Here is a 13,947-nt window from a genome sequence, read left to right as displayed (position 1 = left end):
TATTTTAATGTGATGTACAAATGTCACTCCTCCTTTGCTCGCTATCATCAGCTTTCTTTCCCTAAACGAGCAGGACATGTTTTTCTGAGGCTACGGCTTTAGTAGGTAGGGCAGAACATTCCATTGTTCTCCCCTCATTGCAGGGGAATAAAATCCTAAGAATGGGCAGCATGACAAGACCTAATGTTGCCCAGCAGATCCCTTGGCACCTTGGAGCCTCTTTCCCCAACCTCCTTCTCTTTGGCATGGGTCGGGGAGGGTCATGAATAAAGGGTCCTTTCACTCACATCTTACCTGCCATGAGCTTGCCTGACAAGTTGAAACTGACTTTCTCTCCATAATAAAATTCTCCAAAAAGTTTCACCAAGGCTATATCAGTGGGTGTTTAAAAAATACTTTTATCAATCAGCTTCCTAATTACATGGTAAGATCTCAGTATTCATCTGAAAGGGACGTGAGCCAAGATGTTTTAAGGAAACATGGAGGGGGAAAAAAAAAAAACCTCTCTTTTCATGAGCTCTTCAGAAAACATTTCCCCCTATTTGTCAGGGATGTCAGGTGGAGGCGGATGCCCAGGCTCAGTTCAAGCTTCCAGGAGTGACAGCAAACGGAAGGTCTTTCCTCTTTTTCTCCGTCAACCCTACACTTTTGAATTTTCTCTTACTTAGAAAAACCGGAATTCTGGAATTGATAAAGTGTTACAATTTGAATTATATATTGTCATTGAAAGAGGTATGTTGTAACTAATGATTTTTTTTTTTTTTTTTTTTTTTTTTGGTAAATCAGTTTAAGATAACTTAAGAAGGGAGTTCCCATCGTGGCTAGGGGAAACGAATCTGACTGGTATCCATGAGGATGTGGGTTCGATCCCTGGCCTTGCTCAGTGGGTTAAGGATCTGACGTTGCTGGGAACTGTGGTGTAGGTCACAGACACAGCTCCGATCCCAAGTTGCTGTGGCTGTGACGCAGGCCGGCAGCTACAGCTCCGATTGGACCCCTAGCCTGGGAACCTCCATGTGCCGTGGATGCAGCCCTAAAAAGACAAAAAAAAAAAAGGTTACTTAAGAAGGGCCTCACACTCAGTATTATAGTACAGGGTAAGAGGGTTACATGCAGTATGAAGAAAAATTTCTTTTGATTTTCTGAGGAAGGTTACATCTCTGTAACCAGTTACAGTTTATACCAATTTCAGAGCAGACAATTGAGGCTCTCCGGGGGCAGCAGTCATGCCCTTTGACTGGGGCGTCTCGACTGGCCCTTCATGAGGGCGTCTCTTGATTTCACAGCTTCTCTCTGTGATTCTCTCCAGCCCTTGACCCTCGGCGAGGACAGCAGACAACGCCCACGGCCTTGCGGAACTCCAGCCACATGGACGCAAACCCTTTTCTCAGGCCTCTGAGTGCATTTTGAGCCCTCCAAGTCCAGGGGCCCCTGATCCTCTCTCCGGGGATATTTTCAGGTTCATGTGAGTAGGGCTGGCGAGGGATTATGCTGGAATCAGCCACGGCCCCATCCTTTCACCTCGCCTCTATTTTTAGGTGCCCTCGTTCCCTTGGTGATCTCATCTTTTGTCGTGGCTTTAAAAAGCATCCCGGTGCTGGCAGCTCCCTGGTTTATATCCAGGGAAGCAATTGGAAGGTTTAGAGTGAAAAAAATGGTGCCATTCAAGGCAGGCTTAAAGGATCAGCTCAGAATTTCTGCTCTGACTCCACAGCTTATTCAACCCTCTACCTAGATGTCCAGTAGGCAGCTCAGACACAGTGTGTCCCACACGGAGCTCCCTCTCTTCCCTGCGCTCCCTGCTTTCTGCTGGTTTCCATATCTCAGCCAGTGGCCACTGCCTCCTTTCGGAAGGTCAGGCCCAAAATCTTGGAGCCGTTTCTGATCCTGTCTTCATCTCATATCATGTGTTCAAACTATCTAAATAAAAATCTATCTATTCAATACTATTTGTCTCTACCTTTTCTATATACATCCAGAATCTGATCACTTATCATTACTAGGCCACCAGGGATTTCCACTAAATATTGGCTGATTGGATGATATGCGTGGCTGGCTGGCTGGCTGGAAGGGAACGGCCGCGGTCTGCTAAGGGTGGGGACTCTAAGGAAGGAAGCAGTTGCTTGTTTGTTGGGTTGAATTCTCACTCCATATTTTGAGCTCTATGTGGTCATTCACTGAAAGACAGTTGGAGTGACTCCTTATTTACTTCTTGGCCAGCAGAGCAGTTTTGTTCCCTCTCCCAAACATCCAGTTTTTCAAAGAAGATTCATTACTTGCCAGATTCTCCCCACCTCCCTCATTCTCTCCCCCTCTACCCTCTGAGGACAGTTTGGGTCTCAAAAGTGATTTTCTACACCTGCGTGATGACTAATCAGAGTATGGACCAGGAGATGGGGAAGAAGTGACAGAAAGATGAGAAAAAGGAGTTAGCTAGTGAGGCGAAGAGGCGCTGCTCAATAAGGCAATACGGGAGAAAGAAAGAGTCGAGAAGATAAAAGCTGAGTGGACAGAGATGGAGAGGGAGCATGCGGAGAGCGTCCAGAGGCAATGCGGTTGAGAATGCCAAGAAGAGAGAAGCAGATATGAGAAGGGTTGCCAGAGCACATGGATTGACTCAAATTTAATATCATTTAAGAAATCGGAGTAAAGAATGTAGTTCTATTTTTTTTTTTTTTTTCTACAGTGGTCCCTGAAAAGGTCACCACACAAGCCGCAACTTTTTGCCCTTGATCGGGTAGGAATAATAGAGCACTATTAACTGCTCTGTCGCTGTGGAAAGTCCTCCAGGAAGAAGGACAAATTGCCAGCTGCTATGCTGAGATTTCAATGTCACCTGCTTTCATTTGTTATTATTGCTGCATGAGTATTTTAAAGGGAAATTTTATATTTCAAAGATTTTTAATTTTTAGAGTTGTATTGAAGTACAATTGATTTACAATGTTGTTATAATTTCTGCTGGACCACAAAGCAGTTCAGCTATACGTGTGCACACATTCATTCCTTTTCAGATTCTTTTTGAAGACAGCCATCTCTAGTAGGAACTGCTAGCCTGATAACATTTTAACTAGTTTTGCTTTGGAAGGGAAGAATGTTACTGGATTGGAGGGTGTAGAAGAGTAGCCCATAATGGAGAAACATCACTCAGAAGCACCTGGAGGCAGGTAAATCACCGATAGAAGGCAAAATACATGCATTGTTGTTGCAGTGCAGAGCAAACTATGGTTGGTCAGGGCACCACAGTTAGCATTTCAGTAGAGAAGGAATATCTGGTCAGGATTTTCCATCCTCCCATTTCTGGGTCCTGTGGGGTTAGATGTTCTTTTCCTCCAAGGGAGATGTTTCTGCCAGGGGCACAGCAGGAGCCTCGTTTCTACAGCTCCTGTCTGGAGACTTTGGGTTTCTTGTTCTCGGGGACCAACAGGCAAGAAGTGGAGCCACCATCTTGGCAGAGTCACAGGCTTTGATCAGGCCTGGAGGCAGAGTTGCAAGAAAGAAGAGTGTGACTTCCAAGCGAGTCCACTTAGGCGTCTATTGTACTTGCCCAGTTGTGATGGTAGATGGCCAAGTGCCACAGACTCACCTGAGAAGGACAGGGGACCCAGGGGCCCAGATCCCTCAGAGACAAGGCTCTAGTGCACGCCACCAGAATAGCCAGACACCAGCCAAGATCCTGCCTGGGATGAAGAAGACCTAGACTGGACGATGGAGAAGAGAGATGATGAGTACCAGCTGCAGCACGACCAGGGGCAGGGATGGGGGCTGTGGTTCATCCCAGGGACTTTCATCTTAGTTTTCCCAGGAAGTGATGCTTGGTTAGAATGAGGAACAACTGCTTCCTGAACGTATATGAAGACGTGGCTCCAAGTGGCACCAGGAATAGATTGTGATGGACCTGGAGATGTGTACCCCAAACCCTGCTCTGGGAAGGACGTGTCTCTGGCTGTTATCCTCAACAGAGATCCTACAGTTCTCAGCCCCTTCAGAGATGGTCTCAGCTGCAGAGAGCTCCCTTACCTAAGGTCACCCCCTCCCTTCCATGGGGGACAATGACCAATGGAGGTAGGGGTGTAAAGGCCCATCCATTTCAACTCTGAGTGAGATAACCCAGGCTCCGAGGCTCCCTGTGGGGTTGGCTAAGGCTGTCAGGTCTGTATCACAACCTGTATTCCTTTGGCTCAATCCTTCTTCCCCCCACCCCAGCCTCCCTTCCACAGGTATTGATCCTAAGGGAACACTGTATCCTGCTTACTAAGCTCTACCTCAAGTCTGCTGCTGGACCACCTAACCAATAACAGTGCTGTATGGCTGAGGGGATTTTTGTGGAGTTAAAACTAGGACAAGGGAATGAAAGCCTGGGAATTCTTTATTTTTAATTTTATTTTTAGCAGATGCAGTATTCTGAGAAAGGGATTAACATGATTAAACATGGTGGCCAAGAAATATGATTCTTGTTGCTATGTTGGAAGACCTGGACATGTAAGAGGCTAAAATATAAACCAGACTGGGAATCTGTTTCGGGAGTCTAAGAATGAAATCCACAGGCTAACGGAGGGCTGTAGTTGGAGGGAAATACTTAGGCTATTTTTCAAAAGAGAATTGGAAAGATTTGGCGTTGACCTGGATGTGAGGGTGCAGACGAGCCGGCTGGAAGAAATATTGATTCCAAAGCTGAGAGCAGAGGTTGTCTGAGAAGGCCACTGATGGGAACAGACAAATGCAAAAGGGTTTAATGAAGAGGAAAATACCCTCAAGTTTTAACATCTCAAAATGTTGACATGATGCTTACGTGGGCATTTCTTTGTGTTGGGTGCCACCTTAATTATCCGGCCAGATGGAGGTACCCCGTGTACAGTGGGGCAAGGTGGTACCAGCACTAGGCATCATGGCCACAGCTGAGTGGAGGCTGAGATCTAGCCTGGATGGGGCTGTGTCTGCTATAGAGGAGGGGTGTCTTTCTGATCCACACAAATATGTTGCATGAGCTAGTCAAGGCCCTGGCTATTGTCTTGAAATCAGAGATAGATATACTGTGATGTCTGACAAAATGCATGAGTTTGATTTAGGTTAGAGGTGGAGAGTTCATGGAGAAAAAGCTTTAAGAGATTACGTTTCCTAAGGGTCTGAGATTAGGCAAGTCACTTAAACCTTCGAGTGTCATCTTCCTTATGTGTGTGGCAGGATGGTTTGTGTCTCTCTACTTGTACTCCCCACCCCCAGGTTCTTCATACCTAGCGATGACAACCAAAGGAAATGTTTGGCAAGGCAGAGAAAAGAAGTAGAGATTCTAAGCCCAATAAAATGCAAGATTTAACGCCAAGAAGTGATTCAGTTTAGCTGTGAAAGTTCTTACCTTACAGATACTTTACTCTAAACCTGGACAAGGCAAGTCCATTTCCTTCACCCCCTTCTTGCACGTGCAGGATTAAATTGTCCTGGAATATGCAGAGGGAAAAACCAAATGGGGTGCAGAAGTCCCACTGGCCTTCAAGAGGATGAAGTGGGACTCTAGGGAGCCAAGACACGGCACGTATGGGTCAAGAGTGCGGCTCTGTCATTGTGGATCTGAGGACTAACTGAGAGGTGGGTACCAGCCAGTCAGCATTGCTTGTGGTTCACAGCGAGATTGATGAAATGTGCCTGATCTCCGTGGCTCTGGGGTTGGGCTGGTTGTAAGGCAGGAATGTGCCTCAGAGACCAGCAGGGTCTAAAGTGTTCAGGATGAGGCTCCATGTTGGCTTCACTGTTCCATGGACACACTAGTGGTTCTTTTTGAAAAAGACTTTAACTTTTAATCAATATTCTATCCCTCAATCCTCTCCTCTAGGCAACCTGTGATCTTATTTCTATGCCTATAATTTTGCCTTTTTCAGAACGCCATATAAGTGGAATCATGCATTTACAGGCTTTTGTGTCTTAACTTCTTTCATTCAGCATAGATTATTTTGTTGTGAATGATTGTGCTGTTGCATGTAGCAATAGCTCAGTCCTTTCTTAAATGATGAGTATTTTCCCATGGTGAGGATGTACCACAATTTCTTTATCAATTTATCAGTTGATGTGCATTTTTTTTTTTTTTACAACTCTTGGCTCTCACAAATAAAACTACATAAACATCAAAAAAATTTATTGAGGTAATAACGGTTTATAACATTATGTAAGTTTCATGCGTATGGCATTGTATTTCTACTTCTGTCTGGCACCAAAGATTGTTTCTCTCTGATCCCCTTTACGCATTTTTCACCTCCCCTCCCCCCCGAAAACCCTTTTCTTGTGGTAACTACTACTCTGCTCTCTGTGTTTGTGTTTTTGCTGGGTTTGGTTTGTTCATTTATTTTTAATATATTTCACATAGGAGTGAGATCATATGGCATTTTTCTTTTTTTCATCTGACTTATTTCATTTAGCATAATACCCTTGGGATCTACCCATATTGCAAATGGCAGATTTCATCTTTTTTGTGGCTAAGAATGTGTGTTTGTGTGTGTATATACATCTATCTATCTGTCTATCTATCTATCTATATAGCTATATGAATATATATCTATATTGTTAATTGAACCACTGAGCGATAAAAGAGATGTGGTATATATACACATGTATACATATAGATGTGTGTGTGTGTGTGTATCACATCTTCTCTATCGACCAGTGGTTCTTGTTCAAGAAAGAGGCGTGCCCTGGTACTTCCTTCCTGAGGGCGGACAGTTGGAGCACAGGCTGGCCCCTGCAGACCCCTGGCTCCGATGCATAGCTTTACTTGAACGCTGCTGTTCTGTTTTACCCTCTTCCTGAATATCCTGTCCTTGTTGGATCTTGTCGTTAATAAGTGCCGGCCATCAGCAATTAAATTAATTTGGATCACTTGAATAGCTGCCTGGTGTGTCTTGTGCATAGTTGATGCCCTCAAAATGTCAACTGTCTTTACCCTTTCCTCCCTTTGAATTTCAACATCGCATTTTCTTCGCTTGTCTCACTTTTCCCCTCAGAGATTCTGACTTTTCTTGCTAAACAGATATAGGAACCTCCTACGCTCCCCAGCCCCTTCCTCTCTCACCCCCTTTTCTCTCCCTCCCTCCCCCTCCTCTTCTTTCTTTTCTTCTCTTTCTCCTTCATCCTCGTTCTCTCCTTGTCCACTTCCTCTTCCTTTTTCTTGTAGGTATGAGATTCACTGCCTAGGACTTAGGTCGTCTTGTTGGGGAGGGGATATAATACATCAACAGTCATAGTTTAAAAATATCAGTAAGCACATACATGTCAGATACTGTCATCTTAATTATTATCACATCTCGCTCAAGGTAAGGATGTCGTCTTGTGTCTTGGAGTTGAGGGAAATGAGGCAGGGGAGAGGCAGTAACTCGCTCAGGGTCTCACGACTAAGAAGCGATGGTATCAGAATTTGAACCCGGGTCTGTATGCCTCCAAGCCACTTGTTCTAAGGCCAGGCCATTTTGAAACCTGGGCTCAGCCTTCTGTCCTGGTTGACCAGACATGGCGGGGTGTGGGAGGGTGCGAGGAGGAGAGGGGTCTAGAATGATTTCCAGGTTTCTGATTTGGGTGGTCTCTTGGACAGTGAGTGGAGTGGTAACTTACCCAGGACACCCTGACTCTAGAAACAGTCCCAGCCTCTAATTAACATCAAGATAATTTTTTTTAGGTTAATAATGAGATGTTGACTGGAGTTATGGGAGTTCTTGTTTTAATCCTTTATTTGGTTTTGCTCACAATAGTCAAGCGAAATTGTGAATAAGAGACCTCCTATTAATTTGAAACTGTCTTCAACGCAAAGCAGTCAAACTATTAAGCTAATGAATGAGCAGAGTTCCTGTTACCTTTCTATTCCTGCCCCCAGAGTCTTTTTCCCCGACGGTCACCAGGTATCATGTTCTAGCAGTGAAAGCTATTAGGCAGTGGTTACAGAAAGTCTGAAAAGCAGAAAAGTCAAGCACACTGGAGGAGCCCTGGCCGATTAAGGAGAGAGAAGTCTGGTTCTGATTACTGATAATTATAGATAAGCTGGAGCCGACAGTCATTTTCTGACCACAAACTCAAATCAATCAATTAAAAACTGCATGTAGCTGCACCACGGCTAATCAGTACCAGGCACTTCAGGATGATCCATTAAGTCCTAGTTTCACCGTGTCGTGGTTGCTGTGTTCCATCTGCTACTCCGACAGTAGATCAAATACACACCTCATTTTATACTCTCCGACTAATCAAGAATGCTGTTAGCAGGGTTAGCCTTCCATCCATTTACTGAAATCACCCGCCTGGTGATTGAGTCATCACTTCCTTTTTCCAAGCCCAGCGTGCAAACCTAAGAAAACTCGTTACTAACGAGGAGAAGCAGTCGTAGCTGAGGCATTTTACTCATTGTGTTACCTACTCATGAAACTGATGAAGGAAGGACTTTTGGAGGTGGGGGCTGGGACAGTGGGGGATAGCGAAGCTAGGGTGCAGAAGCTGCAGTTGATGTTTCAACTAAGTCTCATAAAAGGGAGTTATTGGGGGGACATGAAATCTAGCTTCCAAATAAGTCGAATGGAAGAGAGATAGTAATTCTTGGTTACTCCAGGTGCATGGAGTTCCAAGGAAACAGATTTCAATACAACCTAAGGAAGAAGGCTTTTATTCTGAGGTTGCACATGGGTAGCCTGGATGTTAAAAACTGCTAGCAGATGTGGCTCGTTGTACCCACAGTGTTTAAAACAAAATTGGAATTAGTTGCCAACATTTAATGATCAGGGATTGGCCTAAGACTTTGGCTTTTTTTTTTTTTTTTTTTTTTTTTTTTAATTTGAAAGATTCAGCAACATGGACCCGAAACTCCCCCTCCCTCAGATGGAGGCTGTTTCCTTTGGAAAGGGCTCGCGTTTTCCACTTCACCACATCTCCACCATTCGCTTTGGACCTACCTCAGCCTCCTCCACTCATTTGTGTTACTTCCTGACTCTTGCAGCTTTTTTGAGTTTGTGACCCTTATTAAATATTGAAGCACCACGGGGAAGAACACTTGCTGGAGATAGGCTTTTCGGTGTGTCTTTGGATGAAAGCCACCAGCCCCCTGCCCTGGGTGCCATGCTTTAGAAGGTCTGTGTTGGTTCTCTTCCAACTGTGTGTCGCCCCATGGGAAGACTGGTCCATAGGGTCAGAGGGACAAGTCCTCCTAGTCCATAGTCCTCTGGACACTCACTGTTCACTCAGACACCCAAGGCCACCAGAGGCTCCTCTGTGTTGGTCCTCTTGAAGACGGACACACACCTAAGTGTGAGAGGTGAGCAAGAGGGGATGTTGTGAAGACGCATTTAGTGTGTGGATATGTGACTCACCAGTCCATAGACATGCATGCGAGACCCTGCCAATGCAGGACAAGATTGAAGGTGAGGAAAGAAGGTGAGCTGAAGCCTTCTCTATTCCTTCCCAGGGCTTGTTCTGAACTCATATTTTTTGATATCAAAATGTAATTCATTTACTATGTTTCAGGTGTCCAGCAAAGTGAGTGATTCAGTTATACATATATGTATCTATATCTATTCTCTTTTTTGGGCTACACCTGCAGTATAATTCCCAGGTTAGGGGTCAAATCGGAGCTGCAGCTGCCAGCCTACGCCACAGCCACAGCAAGGCCAGATCCTTAACCCACTGAGCAAGGCCAGGGATTGAACCCACATCCTCTTGGATACTAGCTGGGTTCGTTACTGCTAAGCCACGACAGTAGATATAGGGAACTGCCTATATCTAGTCTTCCTTGGATTCTTTTCCTTTATAGATTTTTACAAGATATTGAATATTATTCCATGTGCTATAGAGTAGGTCCTTATTGTTTATCTCATGTATATATAGTAGTGTTATATGTTAACCCCCAAAATCCTAATTTGAACTCATATTTTCAAATGCTATGTCCCTAAAATTCTCTTATGTTCTATCAGTGGCATGAATCCTATGGTAGGGAAAATTCTGAGTAGAGGGTGTCCTCAAGAGGGGTTAGTACATACCATTTTAAAATATGATAGCTTTTCTTGGCAAGAAGAAGTGAAAGAAGAAACATTATGTCTTAGAGTGACTCCAGGCCACTTTTATTAGTTCTTTTCTTATTTATGAAGCATTAAGTCATAGGATGTGGTACTGCACTGGCTACTCCGAGACATATGGTCTTTAAACCCAGAGAGAATGGTATTTTCTCTCTTTTGAGCATTACTGCTTAATTCTCATGGCTTTTCTCTACTTTATCAGATTATGAGCACCTAGACTGAGCATGCTTTCATGGTTAGTCTAACTCCCTTTTGGGCCCCCCCACTATTTTGATCAACTATATTTTTGTTTTAGAACTAGAAGAACCATCTGCTAAAGCAGCCAGGGGTTTGCATGGTTCCCATTGCTTCTTGGCTTTAAAGAGGCAACCAGTTTCATCACTCCAGTTGTTTGCCAGATGTATATGGATTTCCCATCCAAAGGCCATCACAGATCTGCAGTGTCACCATAGTGCATGCCTCCCCCCGAGAGAACTTAATTTTGGTCACTTCTGCATCATCCCTCAGGTTATATAAGAAACACATTATCCTTCAAGAGGGGGAGGGGAGAAAAACCATAAAAAACCTGGGCAACTGGGCAAACAGATTTGATTACAGTTGTTTTTTTATCAAAATTCACTTCTAGCAAAAAGGGGATGAATGAACTGATCAGTTACTAACTCAGTCAACTCCTGTCAAACTGGTTGGGCTCATAAGCATAGCCCTGGGCCATCAAGGTTACACCATTGCTTCCAACTTCCAAGAAGGAGAGCCATGGTCCCAGTGCTTCAAAAAATGCCCCGTTTCAACCCTTTGCCTTTATCTCTGATCATTTTGGCTGTGCTTAAAATCACCACACCATCAAGTAAACGTCAGTATCTGGACCCAAATCACAGAGTTGTAGAAACGTTAATAGCAAATGGACTCTCATCACTTTCCATAATTAGCGTAATGGAAAACAGATATCCACAAGCCATTTCTTTGCCAACTTATCCCTGTCATCTAGGTTGACCTCAGGAAGAAAATACAACCCTGCCTATGGCAGTATTGGCTTATCCATTTGTTGAAAGGACTGAAACTTGTTATGGACACATAGTTTATGTTTGGACATTTACCATAAGCCATTCCTGAAACAGACATTTCTTTTCCACCTCAAATTAAAAAATATATAATATATATATATGTGTGTGTGTGGGTGTGGGTGTATATAAATAGCTATTATTTTTCTTATTCATTTTCATTCTAAAAGATGATATATTTACCAAATATGTTAGAAATCACTCCAAGTATCATTGCATTATTTTGCAGAGACAGGAAATGACTCTTAAAATCACAAAAGGTGGTGCTACCATCCCCCTGAGTTTTATCAATTCTCAACCTGGGTGGTACATTGGAATCTGGGAAGTTAAAAAAAAAAAAAAAAAAAAAAGATGCTTATCTCTAGGTTTCCAACCCAGAAAGTCTGATTTTATTGGTCTGGGTGTGCTGTGGGCATGAGCAGTTTTAAAAGCTCCCCGAGATGATTCTAAAGTTCAGCAACATCTGAGAATCACTGATCTAGTGTAGCTTGATCCGTCTCAAACTTTCATGTATATACAGCCTGTTAAACTCAGATCTCTGGTCTGCACTCATGGCCATTCTGATCTCCAGGTCTGAGTGGGACTCGGAAATTTTCCTTTCACACCAGATTCCAGGGGATGCTATCTGTGGTGAAACTTTGAGCAGCACAGGTATAGCCCCTCATCTCTCTCTCTCTCTCCTGCATCCAGAGCAGGCGAAGATCGTGGAGGAAGACTAACTGTCAAATGGGTTCGCCAGGGTCTTTTAAAGGACAATCCAGCTCCTATAAGGGGACGCTTCAGATATGTTAGTTTGTATTGGAGAAGGTGCCAAGCCAGGGAACAAGCTCCTGAAACCCTGTGGGATTGTTCTAATATCTGCAGTGTCAACACAAAGCTTAATTTATGTTGGAAGAAAACTGGGAATGAACAAAAGGAGAAAAATCTGATCAAATGGACTCCAAATTGTCAAAATGCTTTCTAACCCAACAACAACTAGGAACTGAGGAAGAAAAAAGGATGAGATTATGAGGGACCTGAGACAAGGACCTTTTTTTGTTGTTGTTGTTGTTGTTTTTAGGGCCTCACACTCAGCGGCATGTGAAAGTTCCCAGGGTAGGGGTCAAATTGGAACTGCAGCTATAGGCCTAAGCCACAGCCACAGCAATACCAGATCTGAGCCGCATCTGTGACCTACACCACAGCTCGTGATAATGCTGATCCTTAACCCACTGAGGGAGGCTAGGGATCAAACCTCATGGATTCTAGTCAGGTTCATTACCACTGAGCCACAACGGGAACTCTCCAGGGACATTTTTATTACAGGGGAACATCTGAATTTTTTTTAGGTGTACTTACACCTGGATTCTGCATCTAGAAAGATGTCAGTTTGAATTTTTTTTTTTTTTTTTTTTTTTAGATTATGAGTTTTGTGACCTGATGGGGTGACCACCTATCAGTTTGTTCAGGACTTTCCTGGTTTTGACACTGACAGTCCTACCTCCTGGAAAACCTGTCACTCCTTTGCCTGCCAGGATGGTTGGTCAACCCTAAAATGAGCAGGTGATTTCATTTATCTGTAGCTCATTCTCTTTGCCTCTAAAATATGGATAGCTATGCTTGTCTCAAAGAGTTGTTGAGAGCATTAAAAGCAATAAAGCATAAAGCACACAGCACATCTCTGGCTCATAGGAGAAACTGAAAAATATTGGCTTCAAGGAATAACTTTTTCCTGGCTTCATAACAGGGAGACTTTATAATGGGAGACTCTTTAGACGAAATACTGTGACAGTTGCTTTCAGAAGCACCTGTTTTGGTCTGACGAACTGCTTGGTGATGACAAGGAATAATGTTTTTCTAGACTGAAGGACAGTTCTGAACATTTCCTGGTTCCCCCTTAAAGTCCTCTCGTGGTGAATTTGGGGTCTTTATTGAATAATTTATGTTATGAATCCAAAATTTAAGTTTCTAGGAGTTCTCTGAGGAGCCTATGCACACAGTAGCCTTCTTGAAGAAAGCTGGTAGGAGAAATTCAGACTTCAAGCGGATGGATGTTGCTGTGTTTGTCCCCACTCTGAGGATCCTTCCTATTATTCATCGCAGGATTTCCTCCCTGGATGGACTTTCTCTTGTAGCAGCTTTGTGCCTTGATGCCCGTACTCCCTGTGCTGTCCACTGTGGCACCACAGTCCACATGTGACTATCAACCCTTTGGGTGTGGCCATGGAAACTGAGGAATAGGATTTTAAACTTTGTTTAACTTCAGTTAATTTAAGTTTGGATTGCCTTCCTGTGATTAGTGGTTGGATTGGAGGGATGGGGCTGCTAGTAATATTTGATAGAGCTTGTGGCAGATGATTAACAGAGAAACTAAGGAAGAGTGAACATGGAGACGTGGATAATTCTATTTTAATTAGAATGGGGAAGGAACTATTTCTGAAATTTTGTAACTCAAATGACAAATATTTATTGACCAAAAGGACACCTGTAAACAACTTTTCAGACTGGTTGTCATGTGTCCCAGTAGCATGGGTGAAAGACATCTAGAAGAGGCTGGAAGCCAGCCAGTGTGAGTTCTAGTTTCGGGTCGGGTCTGAGCCAACCTTCTGTGGCTCCTTGGGCAAACCACTTAATTGCCCAGGGTCATTTTTCTATGGGGTTCTTTAAAATCCCAACATCTTTTGAAAAGAAGGGCACCTGCACATTGTAACTTTTTTTTTTTTTCCAGCCATTCTGATTCCAGCATTGTTGAAAGAGTAGGGACAGAGGGAAATTTACAGGCAGATAAATCTTGTCTCTGGAGAGAACATGGGCTGCCATAACTCAAATCCATAAACATCCAGTCTTTATCTACTCTGAACACCATCCCATAAAGAATG

The sequence above is a fragment of the Sus scrofa genome, chromosome 10 (assembly GCF_000003025.6).
Source record: "Sus scrofa isolate TJ Tabasco breed Duroc chromosome 10, Sscrofa11.1, whole genome shotgun sequence".
Taxonomy (NCBI): Eukaryota; Metazoa; Chordata; class Mammalia; order Artiodactyla; family Suidae; genus Sus; species Sus scrofa.
The sequence above is the reverse complement of the archived record's forward strand: the minus strand, read 5'-3'. Positions refer to the sequence as shown.